This window comes from Falco rusticolus, chromosome 5 (assembly GCF_015220075.1).
Source record: "Falco rusticolus isolate bFalRus1 chromosome 5, bFalRus1.pri, whole genome shotgun sequence".
NCBI lineage: Eukaryota > Metazoa > Chordata > Aves > Falconiformes > Falconidae > Falco > Falco rusticolus.
In genome coordinates, this window is record NC_051191.1 from 49,491,304 (window position 1) to 49,511,707 (window position 20,404).

General features: G+C 42.2%; 1 long non-coding RNA gene across 1 annotated transcript; it reads left to right on the forward strand.

Annotated features, from left to right (window-relative positions):
* Window positions 1-2,871: 2,871 nt before the first annotated feature.
* LOC119149487 lies at window positions 2,872-19,500 on the forward strand. Its single transcript, XR_005104720.1, has 3 exons — window positions 2,872-3,028; window positions 14,285-14,390; window positions 17,870-19,500. It is a non-coding gene; the product is annotated as an uncharacterized LOC119149487 (long non-coding RNA).
* The last annotated feature ends 904 nt before the right edge of the window (window positions 19,501-20,404 follow it).

The following is a 20,404-nucleotide window of genomic DNA, read 5'->3' on the forward strand; positions in this document are numbered from 1 at the left end:
GAACCTGGCTGGTTTATTCCCCCTTTCCCTTCTGTGTGGGTGTGGTTAATTGCACATACACATATGGTTATGTTTAAAAGTAATGATTGCTTTCAATAGTTTTTGTACAGCCCCTAAGACAATAAAGCTTTGATTTCCCCTTTGGTCCACTGGTGCCTAAATGAATAAACAGTGTATGTGCTGGATTCTTGTCTTGCTTTGGTGAAGGGAATGCTTTTGAAGGCCTTTAGGTTAATTGCAAAATATTCCAGCATCCCTCTGCTACCCCAGGGAAGCACCTGACCCTAGGGCATAAGGATTTTTTGTCCACTCTATTACAGGTGCCAGGAGATGGGTTCACACTCTCCTTATCTGTCTGGCAGGAATTCATTTTACAGAGATCCATCAGCATTCTGTAGCCTGTAATTTTTTTTTTTCCTTTCCACTTACTTTTCAGCCATGCTGCAGGTGAAGGCAGGGAGGAAAAGTTTCTATATATCCTTAGTCACCTCATTTCCTCTTTGGACCCTTCAAGTAGCCCTGTTTCTGTAGAAGGAAAAAGGGGGATTGCAAAACTTCCTGCTGCAACTTATTTTCATTAACATCCTTCCCGATGAGAAGTGGCCCAAGGTAGGGTGGTGCCAAAATGCGTGTGCAGTACCAGGCTGATGGGCTGATGTTGCAGCTGGGGCTGTCGGCTGGGGTTCTGCAGAACTCCTGGCAGCCAGAGCACGTTTCAAGTAATTTTAGAAACTGCAAGTGTGTGAAATGAAAAGCAAACAAAAACATGGGAAAAAAGTGAGTCAGTGTCTCATGCAGTAGTGGCCTAGATTGAGTGCATAAACTGTGAAAGTAGAAGTGGGTTGTAGTTAAACTTGGCTTGTGCTAATCCAGTTTTGAACGGTTTCCGCTCTTGGCATTCCCTGTGCTGCTCTGTTCAAAGTGGAGATTTGCAAGCAGCTCTAGCAATTTCCTGTCCAGCTGCAGCTCAAGTGACTCCCTTGGTTTTTTTCCTTTTTTTTTTTTTTTTTTTTATGTGGTCTGCAGATAATTTTAGCCAGTTTCCTCTTTGTGGATTATTAATCTGCTTTCCTTGTAGAACCTACGTAGCTGTGTCCCTACTGTTCTGCTGAAGTCAACAGATGGCCTCCCCGCCACTTCCTCTCATTTCGCTGTGGGTTTGTTGTCAGGCCACTTCTGAAATTAATAGTGTTTTCTGGCCGGCTGCCACAGGCCATTACCACAAAGGGGAAGTAACACATCTGAATAGCAGGAAGCCGGGCAGGGTCACAGCGTGAACTGAACCTGTTGAGCGCAATTGGGCCTCTCCTGTTCAGCAAGTGTAGGGCTCGTCCTCCCTCCCCCTTTTTTAATACGCCCTGCCCGGAGAAAGGGCTGGAGCCAAATGCCTCAGCTGTTTGCACCAGGCAAATATTTCCAGCTGAATGAATTGCAAATGTTAATTGTGACTGGGTGCCCGTCAAGGTGAGGAGGTAAAGAGCAGCATGCAGCCATGTAGCCTAGGGGAGGAGGGCCTTGGCTTTCTCTGTGAGCTGCTTTGAAAAGTTAGTGCTTACAAGGGCTTCCTGCTTCCTTCCTGCTTCACTGAATGACTAACACCAAGTGGGTATTTCTGCAATTCATCATTTTTCAGGACAAGCAAGCAAGACAAGCTTTGCTCACATAAACACACACATACGGCAAAGTCGGGCAAAAAACTTGTTCCAGATTTTTTCCTCAAAGCAAGGCCCGAACCAGGGCTGTTAGTCAGAAACCTTGGCTGAACTTGAACCAGCACTGGGGTGAGAACAACTTTGGTCACAGGCAAACCCAAACCGGAGCTGGAGCCAACCCAAAACCTGGTTTGACCTCTGATTTTGCTGGGGGTGCTCACGCTCACTCACATGCCGGCTCTTAATTACAAGTGGTTTGGAGGGAAAAGCAGCGAGAGCTCTTGCCAACAAAGTTCACACCCACCATACACACCCCCTGCCCCAGGCTCCTGGGTAACCCTGCCCCAGCATGGCGGAGGGAGCGGCTCATGCTACATGAGAACCTGCCAGCTTTTCTGAGCGGGCTCTGCTTGCTCCTGCAGCCTTTCTCTGTCCCTCCCACCCCTCCACCCCCCAGCACTTGTTTCAAAATAACTTGCTTCCTCTTTCTCCTCCCGCATTTCAGTCCTTGCTGTGATGGGGCAGAGGTCTCGGGCTTCTGGGGGGTTTGGCAGCTATTGCGGTTCCTCAGCTGGTAAAGTAATTTGTAAAGGGAAGAATAAATCCTTTGTGTCTGTAGGGACAGGCCTGATGTGTACAGGGGAAAGGGGGGTGGGGTGGGGAATATCGCCCCTTTGCAGCTAAAAAGTTCAGAACCTGCTTCATATTATAATGTAGGAGTGTGAGGCACTGAATTCCTTCAGAAGCTATGGAGATACTAGCAAGGAAAACTGTACCCTCAGGAGTGATCAGAGCTTTCTCATGTGACCCATCTGTGCCTTTAACACAAAGGGTGTAATTGTGTCCCAGGACACCCATGTCCCCTTTGCTCTGGTAAGGCCAAGGTTCCCCTCAGTGTTTGGGTGCACATTAGCACTTTGCTTTCCATTTTCTGCGCAATAACGTGTAGTTCATTGTGCTGTTCCCCTTCTTGCATTTCCTCTTTCCCACTCACACCCTTTCAAACCACTCTATGGCCACCTTCAAAATGTCTTCCAGCTCCTTCTGGTTTTTGTGGTTGTTGTAGCCATTGTTTTCTCTTTCCCTGTCCTGTTTCTTGACCCTTTTTAATGCTGCTCTTCCCACTGTGCCTTCTGTAGTTCCACAGATCTTTACTTAAGCTCCATGGTCCTTCCTTACTTCTCTTTCATTTTCTTACCCTCTCTTTTCCCCCTGTTACCCTCTTGCTGTTTGTCTCATGTTTCCTAAATCAGCTCCATTTTCTCCCAGCCTTAAGCCTCCCTGCTTCTCTTTGTTTTCACAGTGGAAAACAGGATGAGTCTCATGGACTTGGTCAGTTGTACGTGAGCTGTAGGAAAGGTGTATATGAGCAAGAAGTAAGTAAATACTACTGCTGTCCTCTTGCCACTTGTAGCAGATGACTTTATTTCCCATCTCCATTCCCTGTTGCTGTGTAGATTTGGCTCCACATGGCTTCCCAGGGTCCTCTGTATATAGCACCCAGCACTCTGCTGCTGCTAACAGGGAAGGCGGGCGTGAGGAAGGAGCCTTTCCTCGGGCCCACCCAGCATCACGGGGCACTGACTCCCCTCTGAGGAGTGGGGATTGGTGTGGAAAGCAGGGAGAGACCAAAAACGTGGCTGCCAAAGGTGGCTCTGCTAGAAAAACTGAAGCAAGGCTTAACAGTCGTATGTCTGGAGAACATTTCTTCAGCTTCTCTGAAAAGCTTATCCAAAAATCTTTCCCTGTTGAAAAGCATGATGACACTTCATTCAGAGCTCCAGGAAAAACAATTGCATGTGAGCATTCAAACAAGGCAACAGCTTAGGCCCCCTCTCCACACCGCTATAAATCACTAGAAGCTTTGCCTGAGTGAAGATCGTGGAACAAATTGCTAAGCTCAGTTCAGTGGGCCCCCTAGACATCGTGTGTGCATGCTCAGCATTGCTCAGTTACCCCAGGTACACAAGTATGGGGCCAGACCCCTCCATCACACAGCAGCGCATGTGAGTGACTCCTGGGACTCCAGCAAGATGCTGCATTCAAGGTGGCTGAGTTTGCTCCAAACACCTCATAGCTGAAGGGAAATAAAGGCTACCCACTAGTGTTTTCTCATGGTGTGTGGTGACATTGGGGTATATGAACTCTGCCCTTCCCCCCGCCCCCTGCCCCCCGCCCCCAACAGCCAGAAATGGATACTGCTGCATCATGTGTCTCCTTTCTTCATTGCCAAATTTGAGAGCTAAGCATGTGCTATAACTTGGTAAATAGCACAGGCAGAAAGCTGGTATGGGACCCGCTCTCTTTTGAGTGAAGTGCTTGTCTCTGTAAGGAAAGGAAAAAAGCGTGTTAGATGCTTTCTGTTGTTTGTTATCATAGGCATCTGCAAGCGCTGAGGGAATTTTTGAGTGCTCACAGCCATAGCTTTTCCTCATAAGGCAAAGATGAAGGATGTTGACTTACCACAAACACAAGGAGATGATTATCAGATGGAAAGTGGGGGTATGGAGTCTGTTTAGGAAATATTTCTTAATGACAGAAGTTGCATTCAAGACTATATTTGAGAGATGCAATAGAAAGTGCACCCTGCTCTGCTTCACAGCTGCAATCCCCAGGATGCAGGAAGCGTGCAGAAATGCTGGTGCTCTCCCATCCCTAGGCTGTTCTAGCACTGCAGATACCAGTGACATAAAATGATACTACATGGGAGTAGTGAAGGCTATGGTGAAGCACTGCGGTCATTTTGCCAAAGGCACAAGTGTTTTGGAAGGTCCTGCTACCGAGATCTTCCACCTTCCTAAATGGGTGATGTTCTTGCTTAACTCCAAGATTTTTATTTTAATGAACTTCTCTGTTTTTCTGTTAAAGCCATGTTTTGTGGCATTGCGGAAGTCTCTGTCTTCATCTTTTTTTCTTGCTGACCTCAACTCTGTAGGAAATAAATTCCCATTTGCAAGTGAAGCCATCTGAAAAACATTGGTTGCTGACACTTGGTTTACTCGGGGCAAAAGTTCTTTATAGTTTAAAGATGGAGGTCTTTCCCTTTGCTATGAAATTATGTCCTTACAAAAACAGACTGGAAGCACTAGTTTTTAGTATCTGTGAAAACACATTAGCTGTTCAGTTAGTAGGCTGGACACTCAAATGATGTAAATCAGCATAGTGGTAGAGACTACCAGTGGAGACTCTGCCACAGACTGGTGGTCGTAACAGTCTTGAGCCCCTTGAAGACATCATCTGCCTCTATGTAGAGACCATTAGGGACATTAGTAATTTTTGTAGATCCTTTTTTCCCTGCATACATCATAGGATTCTGAAAGAGATGAAGAGCTAGAAAGTCAAAATGTCTCACCTTAAAAAATTATAATTTTAGTGTCCTAGGGACCTACTAACATATAAAAAAAATATTCAGGATCAGTGAGACTTCACCTATTGCTCGACTGATTAGGATTTCCTGGGCTATCAGTGATCAAAATTGCACTTTCTCTGTCCGTATTTCTACCACATTCATTTGTTTGAGGGGTTCTAGGCCAACCCTGCTCTCTGTGAAGAAATGTGGTACAGCACCTCTCATCTTGGCTGAAATTCAGCCCATGCTGAAGCCCAGCACTGAGCTGATAATGAATTTAAGCATTAGGAACTGAGTAATGCTTTGATTCTGTGCAGGATGTTTTTGTTATAAATAAAGACAAAATGTGTTTGATTTCTGGGAATACAAACAGGAACAACAAATTAGTCTTTCACACACACTTTTACAATCCCTCACCCAGTTTTTTTTGTTGTAAGTGAAATTTTGCAGGCTACTGTATGTGAACAGAAGCTTTTTTATATTTGCAAATTACCGTCAAAGCAGACAGTAGACAATACCTATTATTAAGGTAGACCAATGCTTCCTCTTAGAGGATTTTTTAGATGTTTACAGCTTTGCTAGACTTTGTTTGGACTTGAATATAAATGCCTCAGGCTGATCTACAAAGATGAAAAGAAATGAATATCCCTCTGAAAATGTCATCCTAAAAGACTTGGCCCTTTTTTCTGAAGAAAATGCCTTGGTTTTTGTCTGTGTAACAAAATCTGTTACTGTTTCCTCAAACATCTTCAGTGCTCTGTGCCTGGAGCAAGGGACACGGAATCTGGCAGGGTGTGTTGGATATGTGCTTGGCATTGCTTCCCTGAAAAGCTCCGTTTGCCGAAGATTTGAGCAGTTGTAAGATGGTGATTTGCACATGCCAAGCAACTGCATCTTGAACGGTCTTTATAAGTTAGCAGTGTTAAAATTTAGCTGAGCCGGCTGCTGGCATTGAGCTGCCAGCCCCGGTGAGCAGTGATGGCACAGTGTGCTGGGAGGCGGGGGGGACACGTGTGATGTTGTGTCAGTGCGGTAGAAGATCATGCAGTAAGTCTGCCACAAAATTGGTAAGTTTGATTGCATGGCTATACTGTTTTCTATACCTGAGCAGTACTGATTGCACTTGTCTCAAGTGTCTCTGCACTATGCAGTATAAATGCTCTTTACATCCCTGTTTTCCCTGGGCAAAATATGGATGAAATCAGTCATATACAAAGAGCTTTGGTGTTAGGCAGAGGAGAAAATGCACGTCAGCTGACAGAAAGCAGGGTACCTTGATGATGTTGCTGGAAAGGTGAGAGATGAGAAAATGTAGCTGTTTCTGGTTAAAAGTTAAACTTTGTATGTTTTGAGGTGTCTCAGGTGGCAGCTAGATGCAGAAGTTCTTCTGTAAGCTTCAAAGTGCTTGACATCATTGCCACCTTAATAATATAGTGTTTTTACTTCCTGCCAGCGATACGTATTTCAACCTCTCTGTTGAGGTCTAAATGAATGGCATTCCTATGGCTTTACACAAGAGTAGCAGAGATCACACTCAAGCCCTCAGTTTGTTATTACAGTATTAGGTTTTAAATGACCCTGTTGATTATGGTGGAATAAAATTAACAGGGTTCTCACTTTTTATGCTTCAAAGTATATGTAAGTTTCCTTTGGCATGGATTTATTCACCTGGTATGTTTATACAGTACCTTGGCTAATGAGAGCTAGTTAAAGCTATCAGACATTATTGTGATATAAATAATAAATACAATAATCATGTGAGGTCAAAAGAAAATTGCCCTTTTTCCTGAGTCCTGCACAGCCAGCTACAGTGTGTAGCTTGATTTAAATAACGTGCCTGTTGCTATGTTCCAGAATGATAATTCTTATCTACAGCCTTGGATTGCTGAGTCTTATTGCAGAGTTCAATGAACTTGTTCCTGCCAGTAAAGTTATTCACATGCTTAACTATTGGCAAAATCAGACACTATGGCATCCTTTTGGCATGCTGCGGGCTACATAATAATTGATAATATCGACTAATGATTGAAGAATCTGAGAATTCTTGGGCAGGGCAATTTCTCATGTTACTAGCATTTTTTGAATTAACTAACGAGCTAAATGCCGTTGTGTTTTGGCTGCTGAGCATAAGGGAGGAAGAAGCAGTTTGTTTGGGAAGTGTAGAGCCCTCACATCCTGGGGAGCTGGTTCCACAGAAGAGCATCAAACAGGGAACTTAAGCAACTCAGTCCTAAGTGACAAGCCACTTAAAAGTCCATCCTGCCCTTTTGCTTTTGAGAGCATCACAAACAGGACTCATGGTTCATCTTGTTGCAGCACTATAAATGGAGTCTCTGAAATAAAGCTGAAGTAATACAGTGATGAATCAGGCCCAGGAGCTGTGCGTGTGAGTGCCATTACTTAGGGCAAAAAAAGGAAAAAATATATTTTCTAATGTATTCTTGTAAATGTGAGTTACTGTTACTCAAGAAACACAGAAAGGAACTTGTATTGTTCCAAAGTGAATGTCAGATGATTCTGTTCCTTGCGCCTTCTACCTATGGTGATGATGAGGATTGATTCATTCCCTGTAGAAGTTTCTAGCTGTTTTTGTCTTTTGGTTGTCTGCCTGGAGGTCAGAATTTTTGTCAGGCAGGTCTGATCTGTTGGTAATCACAGTCCTGGCTAAAGACAGTGGGTTTGCTTCTTTTGGACTCAGTACCAGAGAGTTTAATAAATGCTCTTTTATACAACGATGGTAGGAAGCAGACACGGGTTACAGCCCAAGGCAAGGAGCGGATGACAAAGTTGAGCAGTACTAAAATACTTGGTCTGTGCCTGCAAGAACAAGAATATGATGGGCAAGATGTTGTTTATACAGAAAAGAAAAAAGTCACCAGATTATAAGGGAAAGAGTCATGGTCATCACACTGAGATGGAGCAGACAGTCAGGGTGCAGGGTACAGTCTGATGCTAGACCAGGCAATCAGATGATCAGATGCCTCTGAAAAGACAGTCTATTCCCTTTCTCCTTCTCAGTTTTCAGTTGTGTCCTTTTGTTTCTTCCTTTCCTGTTATAAGCACTTGCCTGTCTGCAAAACACTGCAAAACTTACCAATATTTTTTTCTGGTGATCCAGCCCTGATGTAGCACACCATGAGGTCAGAAAAACAACAGACAGTGCAATGTCAGGAATAGGAGGATGCAATTAGTGGCAATAGAGGGACAGATAGAACTGAACCTTTTGACGTTAGCTTGAGCTGAGATTGGTTTAGCTATAAAATCTAACTATGGCCCCAGTGTCTGGGCATGGAATTAATTAGAAAGACAAACTGGAGGGCTTCTGGCCAAGGGAAGTGCTTTCTAATGTCTGCTTCTGTTGGGTTCATAGAAAAAAAAATGAAGAATTAAAATGGGATGCTACCAGAGGGCACGCCGGACCCATACGCTTGATTTCTTTCCTAAAGGAAACAAGCCTGCAACACCCCCAAACTGGGTTGCTAGCTGCACAACAGGGTAACACCCACGTGTGAAACTACAGGTTCCTCACAGAAGAAGGCTAGTTTTTTATTCTGCAGCATCAATTTCTGTCTACTTTTTCTTCCCATTTATAACTGAACTTTGTGTAACAGCCACAATGTGCTTATAAATCGTATTCTAAAACTAAAAGCTGTCCTAATTGAAGAAGTATTGTGTAGTATTTTGATGGGCAGTTTTCACTGGTAGCTGCAAAATGCCATTTTACATAGTTAACACAGAAAAGCGTATGGACAGAGGCATTTGAATTAGGAGACAGGTTTGCATTTCAGTCTGAAAGGTGTCTGACTAAAGACCAATTTGTTATATTCACACAAATACAGAATTGCTTCACGGTTATACTGTTTAATTTGATTTGTGAGGCATTTAAACCAGGCAAAAGTTAACTAGTTTTGGTGTTGCTGCTAGTGCAGCAGAGAGCAGTTACTTCTTACCTGAATCTTAAAGAAACATCACAATGTCTGTGGTAACATGGACACTGCTCCTGTGCTAGGTTTCAGAAAAAAAGGCACTCTCCACTTCAGTGCATTTTAGCATTGCTGTGCCATCTATCTGGGGTAATTCACATGGCCATAATTAACATAAAAATGCACTTGTCATTTTCTATCTCCATGTCAGAAGAACGCTTCAAAAGAAAAAAAAAAAAAGTGCTTTGTGTCCATGATTAGTCATCACCACTAATTTTTTTTATTCTCATATAATTAAAAGAAAATATATGCAAAACGTACCCATCACAAAAGAAAGCTGTTATTGATGAAACCTGTTTCATTTAGCTCATGTATGGAGAAAATTTACATTTTCATGAAGGTAATACCAGCCTGGGGTTCCTAAAACCCTTGGGAAAAGCCAACAAAATGACAGGGAAAGAAAGAAGACTGGCTATTGCCTTTTTTACTGGAAAGACTGGAAAGTGTCCTTCTGTCCACTGCCCAGGGGAGAGCTCTAGGATGCCACCTCCTTGGGAGGAAGATGTGAGGCTGGATACATCTTTCCCTGTGGACTCATGTGTCCCATCACAGAGCTGAGAGTTGTTTTTGCTACCATTGGTCTTGTACAAAACACTTTTCCTGCCACGATGTAGCTGTGGCACACAATGTAGATGTGGCACAGGGTAGCTGTGCCAGCTACTCTGGGAGCCTTCAGCTTTGCAGAGGACCCACAAGAGGATCATTCTGGTAGCTCAACTTGGAAGCGGAAAGCTGTATCTGCTTTCCTGTGCTTGGCTTAATCCAGCTGGCAATTGCAGCACCATTAAATGCATCTTTGCCCTGAGAATTGAACTCTGAGGTAGTTCCACTGCTGTGCTAATTGCCATCACATACTGAGGATTTCCAAAGATACCCCTTGCCTGTGTCAGCTGAAGCATTTCCACCCATTTTCCAAAAGCAAGAGAGGTGGCCAGGGTGCCATGACAGAGCCCAGCAGGACCTGGCATGGGAAATAGCTGGCCTCAACATTTCCCCTCTTCCGCTCCCGTATAGGGACTCAAAATTCACTGGCAGCAGCAGGCAAAGGCCTGCTCACAGCAACGGGGGAGAACAAAGTGCCGCCGATCCTGTTGGAGCTGTCAGCTTTGATACCAGCAAGGGGGTAGCAGCATATTTGTTATCCTTGATGGCAGCAAGCGGATTTAATTTTGGAGTGACTCCATTCTGTGGAATGAGGGCTGCCCTGCTCTGTGATGGATTTCTAGGCAAAATCTGTCATCTTATTTTGAATGTTTAAAGATTTTCAGTGGTTGGGCTCTAATCCCTTGAAAAACTGGAATCTCTCCTCGACCTATGCTATGTACAAGCAGTGGAGTCACAAAACCCAGCCTTGTGCTATGTGCAGGACACTGCACAAAAACTGCTCTCTTCTGGAGCGCGTTTCCTCCACGTATGTGTGAGTCTGGGCTTGTTTATCCTTCTGGCCACCCAGAAAGTCCCATTTGTCCTCAGGACTCTTAAGAGCAGAAACCTCTCCATTTCTAATGAATTTTGTGCTAGGGCTTTTAGGGGAGAGAGAGGGAGAAGGAGTTTAAGAAATAGCTTATTTAATTTAGTACAATGAACAGCTTTAGGAAACAGTGTGGCCCAAATATAAGGTGACATAAAAAAAAAAAGAAAAAAAAGAAAAAAAAAGAAAGATATTTTGCTTTGTCTTATGGAATAAAGAGACTAAAAATAAATTCCCAAATGAAAGTAAGTCAATAGATCCTTTATTGCTGTGTTTTTATTTTCAAAAGAAATGCTGTAGCTTTCCCTTCATGTCTTGCATTCAGCTAGTTTCCAGAGGAAAAGCAGTCAATTCTGCATTATCTCAGTTTTAATTTTAACGCTATCTGCCCCAATCTCTCTTTGTCCAGTTAACATTTCCTTGACCTAGAGTTCAACCCCTTTTACAAAGTAACCTCAGGCTTTGATGGCAGTAATTCTACCTTCACCCCAACGGATTCTGGATACACAACCTCCAGGCCCAAAGGAGAAGATTAGCAGACTTTACCCTAATTACTTGTTATTGTGTAGTTGTTAAAAAAGATTTTGGCTCCAGAAAATGAGGCTGCAGCCAGACAGAAGTTAGCCTGGGGTTCAAAAGTCTGGCAATCTTTGGCTCCGCAGGCCTATAAAAGCAAAGTGTTGACTGAATGCAAACAGCCTGCGTGGTGAGAGGCCCTCTTAGAGGGGGTGACAGCAGGCCATCCATCATGGGAGGCAGCGGGGGTCGGAGGAGTCCCTCTAATGACGCCTCGCTGGCCTGTTAATGGATAGCTCCATTTGATTCCTCCATCGGTGGGAATGCCAGGCTTTGCAATGGCTGCAACAGGCAGACCTTTGCGTGCATGCTCTGTCCTTGGGATCTTTGAAAGGATGAGCCACGTCTGATGCACAGCTGGAAAAAGTACCCCCAGTGCAGTAGATGCCTGCAACATACTAACCTGCTACTTCTCTAGACACCCGTTTTAGGTTGGTGTAATGAGCACCTATCAACAATTAATGACTGTTGTTGCATGGGGGGAAGGATCAGAAGTGCCTTTGGTGAAGTGAGAAGCAGTCAGTCAGCTCCTCACCTTCAAGCATTAAATGTCATGAAAGGTCAAAAGGTTTTGCAAGGTATGCAAAGTTTGGAATATTTTTAATTAAGCTACATCCTTTAAAATTCTTTCAAGTCAATCTTCAAACAAATCAGGCCCTAAATCAACACCCTTTAAAAGCACATACACCTCTGGTAAATGCCTTCATGTGAGCTCTACTGGGTATCACAGAAAATGGTTAATTTAATTTTATGTGAGTCATTAAAAACTTCCACTTATTTTTGTGTTCATTCACCATAGGATATATTAATATTCCTTTTCCTATGTGAAGTTGGTGTGTTTGTGTCTGAGTGGTTTTGCTACCTCAATTTACTGATATCTTAAATATAAGGGTTACGAGGGGAGTTTGGAATGTCAATGTTTCTGTTAACCTAAAACATGCCTGCTTCTTTGTTGTTTTTTTTTGTGTGTGTGTTTTTTTTTTTTTTTTTTTTTTTTTTTTTTTTTTTGTAATCTATTTTTATGAAATACTTGTCTCTTAGAGAGTTACTGATTGGGGGATATTTTCATCATCCTATAAATAGAAGCAGCAGTTGACATACAAATAACTATACTTGTCGCTGGAGTTTAAGGCCCTTTTGGAAAGTTTTACTTGAAAGGATCCAGCAGCTGGCTAAATCTACAACAAATTACATAAACCACCAAAATCAAACTTGACCCAAACATTCAAAAGACATTAAATGACATTAGAAGGTAGTGGCTGATTTGGTTTCCATCCTGGCTGTCATTTTCAGATCTGTACACTTTCTGTGTTATTTTTGTGTCTAGCACACATGGGATTCAAAAGACTCTGTGCTAACAAAGACCTTTGATCCCGGATTAACTCTTCTAACACTCTCCTTAAGCAACTAGGAAAATAAAATTATTACCTCTTTATCTATTTTGAGGGAATATTTTACCCAGCCTCTGAGGAGAAGGGCTGGTGCGGCTGCCCAAGTCTCCCAAGTAAAAGCTGATGGAGAGGGGTGGCACCTATCGGTGTGAATAGTTCAAATTCCAGCTGTAAGCCTGGAAGCAAAGTCCTTCTGTTGGGATCTCTGGTGTCTGCTCTGGCTTCTCTGGAGCCGTATTTGCACTACCAGGGCAGCTGCTCAAAGGGTAGTCTCTGACCCCAGGCCAAGTGGTGCAAGATGACTCCCATCCACGTTGCTCAGGAGTAACTACTCTTTTTTAGGCAGCATGGCTGGATTTTGGATAGTCTTTGACACAGGTCTTCTTTGGCCCCATATGGCCCTGAGAAATTATTATTAAGTATTTATGATTTACTAATTCAAAGTATGTATTGCCTGCTTGTGGTATGCCATGACAGCACATAGGTGATTTGAGGACACAAGACCTATTGGAATGACATCAGACAACTATCACAGGCTGAGGGAGTTAAACTTGCTACAGTCCAAGTCCATTTTGTCTGTCTGGAGCCGAGCCTGGAGCAAACTATTTTGTCAACTGTATCCAGGCTTCCTCTCCAAGGAAACTAGTCATTTCACTTCAGAAGGGAGCCTGGGAGTGAGCGAGCATATATGCAGCATGAATGATGAGAGGATCAGATGCTGGCAGCAAACAGGGAGCTGAAGTATTTGACAGTGGAGACGTCTGTTGATCTTTGATGGGGGCCTGTTTCATCCATGGCAAGGGTATAGTTTATGCTTCAAAATAACCCACATTCAGTACTTGATGCAGCCAATGTTTCCTTAGTTTAAACTCAGACACTCAGTTTTCAGCAATGGAGCTACTTAGCAAGGGCCTTTATTGAAAGCTTAGCTGCAAGTCCCTTTTCGCTCTGAATACGGTTACTGCATAGGCACAGCTACATCTGTTGTCAAATCTGGCCTAATCTGGAATGAAGACAGTATCTAATGAAATTGTAGCTTGGCTCTACTCTGAAGGTCTGCATTTTTTCCACTATACTTTGAGCTGGTTCAGTTCTAAATATGTCACATATCCTGTCTCATGTGAAGCAGAACAAGGAAGCCCAACTTCCTATGGATTTTCATCTGACCTTCCCATGATAATCACAGTTTCTCTCAAAAGTCTGTAAGACTTCCCTAGTCCCCTCATGTCTGCTACACATCCTCACATTAATCCTAATTTACTCCTGTTTCCTCTATTTCCCTATTTTTTCTTCACCTCATTTTACCCCCATGTCCTGTAACTACAGGCTGAGGTAGCACGAGTACTGCAGATGCTGTGGCCCATATGCATGCTGCTCAGAAAGCAGACACATGCATGGTGATTGTCCAGCCAGAAGGTCTTGTGGAGCTCATATTGAAACTTTTCTCTGTTTTTCTTTTCTCTAATTTGCATTAGTTGCTTTCCTCTACCCACCTGTTGATTTTCACAAGGCTTGTAGGAACTCATCTCCCATCGGAAATTCTGTTCTTGTCTGACGTGATTGTCAGCAGCTGTCAGATTTAAAAGCTAGCAGGGTAGGAGGCAAATGACAAACTGAAATACAAATGGAAAGACAGCATGAATAGAGAAAGAAGCTCAAGTTCCTCAGGAAATGAGGCTAAAGAGAAGGTGATGGTGAGATCACCTTGGAGCTCTGCCGGCAGCCGACACAGAGAACGCAGCTGCCAAGCAAGGCAAAGCTGTTCCTCAAAGCTGGTTTCTGCCAGTTTTTCTCAAAACATAGCGTGACCAGGGTGAAGAAGAAGTTCTTCTAAATGTGGTTTCTTTATGTCTTCTGTCCAGGTTGGTGTATTCACAAGGAATGTCACTGCAGTGTCTGGGAGACACTGACACCACAGAATCGCCAATATCAACAGGCACAGTTCAGACAAGCCAAGAGGCTTTTTAGGTATGTAACAATGCAGTGTTACACATTATTTACCACTTTAACTTCACTTACACCTCAGTACTTAAGGTGAGTTAACAAATGATAATGCATATAAACCAAAGCCATTTAGATGCACACGGTGAAGATCTGTTCTTAGTCACATGCCTCTGAAGTCAGCAGGGTCCAAAATCTGAGCCAATGCTTACCCAAAGTAACAGCCTCCAGAGACCTTTTGTATTTGCACTTTTGAGGAGTATTTTTGTGTGGACAAAACTGATAATTCATGCTTATTTTTAATATTGGACTTTACAGCTAATGCATGTGACTGGACAAAGGGCTTTATACCACAGAGGGTTTTAATCCTGAAGTAGGATCAAAATGTTTCTGAGGAACCTAAACTGAAAATCATGTTAGAAAACCCTGTTGGTAGAAAAAGGTGCTAATCTCAGTATATGCTTACCTCTTTAACCTGAATTTTTTTTCTGATGCTTAGAGTTATACATCTGTGCTTTGTTACAGAGATCTGTTTTGAGCAAATGGACATGCAGGTCTCAGCTGAGACCAGCAGTAGCTGTTCCACCATTTAAGTTTCTTGTGAGACCTCATGTACAGAGCATCCTTAATATAGTCTGGTAGCATAAAGCTTCCCAGAAAAGCAGTGCTGGCCACTTTCTTTTGGGAAGTTAGAGATTTAGGAGTCCAGCTTTTCTGTAATGGCTTATATTTCTTCTCCAGAAGATCTGGAGCCCTTCTCAGCATGAAAGATTTCAAACCCAACTTGCAGAAAGACCCATCTATTTTGACGGTGATGCCACTGTTCAGCAAGAGGCCACAACTGCAGTGCCTTAGTGGCAGTCACTTTGCAGAGCTCTCTTGTAAGGGACAGGCTGACTACTAGGACCATGGAGTCATTCCTTCTCTTTCTCACCAATATTTACCTCTTTGCTTTGTACTTTAGCAGAGGGAGAGTCTCCTCCATTCCAGGCCAATCAATAACCTGCCTATCCATGTAATCCCACTTTACAGGGGAGATATGGCTATAATCCTCTGCAGGAAAAGAAAGACACTGCAACCACTAGGCCATAGTAGAAAAGGCTGGCTCCTTCTTTAGGGATACCATGTAAGGAAAAAGCACAGATTTGCCCTGTCCAGAGATGAGAGTCTGGGGGTTTGGACATCAAGGATATTGCAAGACTTTTCCTTGCAAATGCCTCTCAGAGACCTTAACTCTCAATGAAAAAGTGATTTCAAACACAACCGGAATCTTGGTGTTTCTTATTGAGTAACTCTAAGTGACTGCCTCAGTAAATAGGCTGTTTAGATTACCTGGGTATGTAACTCTAACAGCTGGTACTGGATGTTCAGGTGTCTGACAGACTTATGTCTATAAAAGTAAAGCAATGTGAAATACTTTATCCCATATTTCTGATAAGTGCTTAAGCCTGAACAGAGGACATAAGACAACATTTGAGAAGCCACAGAGAATATCTCACTAGAGAAACTTCATGGTGGCTTCTGCAGGGCAAGCAGGCAAAGCAGAAAACTCAAAACCATAGTCAGACCATTCACTTTATAAATCAACACAGCCCAAATCACTCATCAGAGAAGAACATGAGGTCTATAAACAACAGCTCCTTGCCACGGACAAGTTAAATCAATGATAAAGATCTGAAACACATAGTGCGTCAGAGGTTTCCTTCTTTAAGCTCTCTTGTGTATTTGCCTGTCTCCGTTCTTACATGGCCCCTTTTACAACAGAAACAGAATGCCTTTTTTTTGCAGGACAGCACAACCCTTTATTCAGAGAGCCAAAATTAACGGGCTTGAGTGCCAAAAGTCCTTCTGTAGCCACATCTCTTCTATGTCGTAGGAAGTACTGATGGCTTTTTGTTTGTCATTTCAGCTGCACAGACTAGAAATATATGTGGCTTCACTGTGTACTTTCTATTCCAGGCATGAATCCCATTGGCCTTTCACATGCAGGAACCCTTGGTAACCTCAGCTGAAGTTTTCTAGGATGAAAGAGAAGGGTTATTCAAATGGCTGGAATGCTACTCCAGGCCTTGGGAGAACTTGCTTGTGATCTCTTCACAGTATTTCTATAATTCTTTTTCAGTAAGTCATATATAGCCTCTCAGGTTCCCATGTGTAAAACAAAAGTAACAGTGCTTCACACAACACCGTCAAAGTTAGCACATGACATTCCTTTGGCAAAAGGGAAGACTGCTAATCGAAGTAAACATACAGACATTTCTGCTGGTATATGAATCCTTCCAACAACCTATGACAGTTCTTGCTGTTACAATTCAGCCACACAGATGCCTAGCAGAGCTATAGATCTGAAGAGAAATCTTGGCAATACCAAGAAGTATTTATCGAAGAAATGCTGTTACCACTGTAGCTTCTACCTGTGGAAAGCTTTTTTAATGTCCACAGAAAATAATCCTAGGTTCAACTGTTAGCAGGAATAAGTCAGGAACACAAATTACCCTGCTTCTCTCCTTTGGGAATACTTACACTTCAGTCAATGTAATGGGCTACATCTGTGAAGGTAAATATGGGGCAAAGGGGAAGGGAATGATAAAAGAATTTGTTCCTTCTCTTCAATGCACTTCATACTGTGTGGTGCCACAGCAAGGGAAAATATTCTGGCAAAGATTACATCCATCCCACCTCTGGATCACAGTCCGATTGCTAATCTGTTGAACTTGCTGCAACCAGTCATCAGCCTCAAGGGCTGGTGGCAAACCTACAGCTGAACCCCTGAATGACGCAGATTCACCTATCTACTCATCAAAAACACTCCAGGAGGTTTTAAGAGAAGCGAAGACTGAAATCAATGTATATAAAACTTCAGCATGGACGTGCAAATCTTTGTCTCTTTTTTCTTTCTCCTCTTTACAAATTCATGAAGCTCCACTGCAAAAGTATGGCCCCACACCTGCAGGAGGAAAACTGTTCCAGGTCATATGATGTTTTGATGGTTAGAAAACTTTTCGTATATTCTAGGCTATGTTCACCCATGGACCATTTATACTTGGCCTTATCCTGACATTATCCTCTAGCACTACTATTTTTTCCTCTCTCCTCTGTTTTACCCCTGAGGTGCAGCAAACATACCACCTCACAGTTCTTGTTTTGCTAGACAAGTTAAGTGCTTTCAGTTGCTCATCATTATTTTGTTCACCATATTTCTTTTAGCTTGCATTCATCTTTCTTGAACACAAGCAATCAGAATATATAAGAGGAGGTTCCACAGGTACAATGATGCTAATAGTTTCTTACCTCTCCTGGAAAAGGGATTTATGGGGATTGCACTTGCCTGCTTCACAGTCAGATCACACTGATGGAATATAATCATCCTGTGAGTAACTGATGCTCTCGGTTATTTCTCCCTCTCATTTATTTCAAAGTAGCGTGTTGTAGCAAAAAAATTTTATTAGTAATTGGAAGACTTTGCAATTATAATGTTGCATTTTATGCCATTTCTATTACTTTAGACCTCAAAGTTCTCCGGTTCTTCCTTTAAAAAAGCCTGCTCCCTCACTGTGATGATAAATACTTTCAGGTAAGAATTGTCACCAGCTTTCTTTCTCTCATTTCTATTTCTGTGCCAAATTCTCTTATGACAGTACTGAAAAAGATGGGCCCTGACTGATCTTTTAGAAATCCCTTTGCTAGTCTTCCTCTAACCAGAAGTTCCCCTTTCAACACTACCCATTGTCTCTTTGTTGAATTAACAATTTCCCAGTGACACTTCTCAAATGATTTACCAACCTTCCATTTGTCCTGAAAGACAGTTATCATGAAAGATATCTGGATATCTGGCATGGTAAACAACATATTGCACTTTTTGTGATATTTTTTTCATTTTTTCCACATCTCTAACTCATATTTCTTCAAAATGCTATTTAGATACTATTACTGATTTAACAAAAAACACAAGAAGTGTTGGCATTTGGTTCTGGACAAAGGGTGGATTATCTGGAAATTGGAATCTCTTTTTAAGTCTCTAAGCTGGGAGGCAGTACAAAACAGTGAGGCAAGCTTTTTCCTGCATTGGCTTTCCCACATGTACTCTAATTGGGAGACTTTATTTTATGATCTATGTAAATGTCACCTTTATAAAAACACTTCTTTCAAAAAGAAGAACAGTACTCTTTTCAGGTGTAATAATTAAACACTACTAAAAAGATCTCAGAATATGATACCTTATTCGTTTTCTGCTCTGACTCAGTGTGTCTCAGTGATGCTTATTTTAGGTACTTAACATTAAGAATTTATGGGATGTTCTTTTCAAGAACCCTGATGGCAGTGAATAAACAAAATATTTGTCTAGATACTGGTGCTCACATTAGCACTCATAATGTATTCTACTGCATTACCCAATGGGGCCATGAATTACAGGAAACAAACTTCCAGTTTCTGGATGGCTCCTTTACAAAATAGGTGTAAAATCCATCCCTAGCAGAGCTTTGCACATAACTAAACAATGATCTGCTAATTGATCTTCAGGGATCACTTTAGTGCCCACTGAAATTAATGGAAAGGTTCCCATCTATTTTGCCAAGAGCTGGGTCATGCCACTAGTGCGAAAGGAGATTAGATCAGGAATATTCATCGGAATGAATAGGGACTAAAACTAACATTTAAAAAATTCTATAAAGATGATCATGCAAAAAGACTCTGTAATTCATCTAGCTTTAGAGGCACTGCGTTTGATCAAAGTGTGTGGTAACAGCTGTCTAGGAAGACATTGATTTAACTAAAGAAACACCTTATTATGAAGTTTCTAATTTTCCTGTTTAGCAATTGCAAAGTGGATGTTTTGAGAATCAAACAAGCAAAAAATGCATATATCAACTATTATCCACTGGCTGAATGTTGTGTGGAAGCAAGGGTGATGATTCTTTCCTCACCATCACACCAGGACCTCTAGCTGCTACGGGTCAAATTAAGAAGCCAAATCTCTACGGCAAGAGTCTGCAACATGTTTACTTCTGGGTTTTGTCTCAAAGAGGAATTTGTACCACTCATTCACCAGAAAGTTAAATGACCTAATGAGAATTCTGTAGGGCTGTCCAGTTTGCATAAGCCCACTGAAATTTCAAATAAACATGATGTATGTGGAAAGCAGCAGGAAGTAGTATATCTTTTAGAAGCCAGCTGTCTGTTTACTGCCTGGCTTGTAATGAAGCTGTTTGTTTTTAAGCTGTTGTATGTTACTTGTGTTCTCAGCTACTCAGTTAATATTGTATATGTGTGTTATAATCATTAACATAAAGGTGTTTTCTATGTCTTCAGTGTTTCTATGTTTAGACGCATCTCTATTTGTGGTACTTCTCTCCTTCTCAAGAAATAGAGATGAACAATGATAATAAGCCAGCTACTATGAAGTTTGGAAAGGCATGAATGTTAAGGACTAGTCATTCTGGCTAGATGAGCAGATGATGAGCAGAGGCAAGTATGTGATAATCAAACAAAAGGTGCAAATATTTGATTTCAGATGAACCAAATGATGAAGACAAAAATACAGATTTTTTTAGCCTTTTATACTCTCATAAACTATAAAAATAATTTATCCCACATGGGAGACCTCGTATGGATTATTTGGCACTTACACCAGACCACGCATGCCAATGAAGTCCCACACCTGCGACTGGGGAGGTTGTGGGTCATTATCAGGTGTATTTACCCGAAATGTGTAACTCCTGACTCAGAAAGCTTGTTTTACAACTTTGCTGAGAACATACGGGGAGTGCCTGGGTGTGGGGTTGCCCTTGTGTCAAGAAAACAACCAAAAGAAAATTCATAGCAAGGAGTGTTCACAGCAGGTATCCTGTGTGAATGAATATCCTGTATGGGCTTCAGGCCAGTGACATCCTCTGCTTGTTGTTTGTTAAGGCATTGTGGTTCAGTGTATGCATGTAGTTATTTTGCATCTCTACAAACAGAAAGTGGAAGTCCAATCTAGCTGGCCTAGTTTGATAGGTAGTTCACTAGTTCAATAAGCCTAGCCACCTAATTTTTTTCAC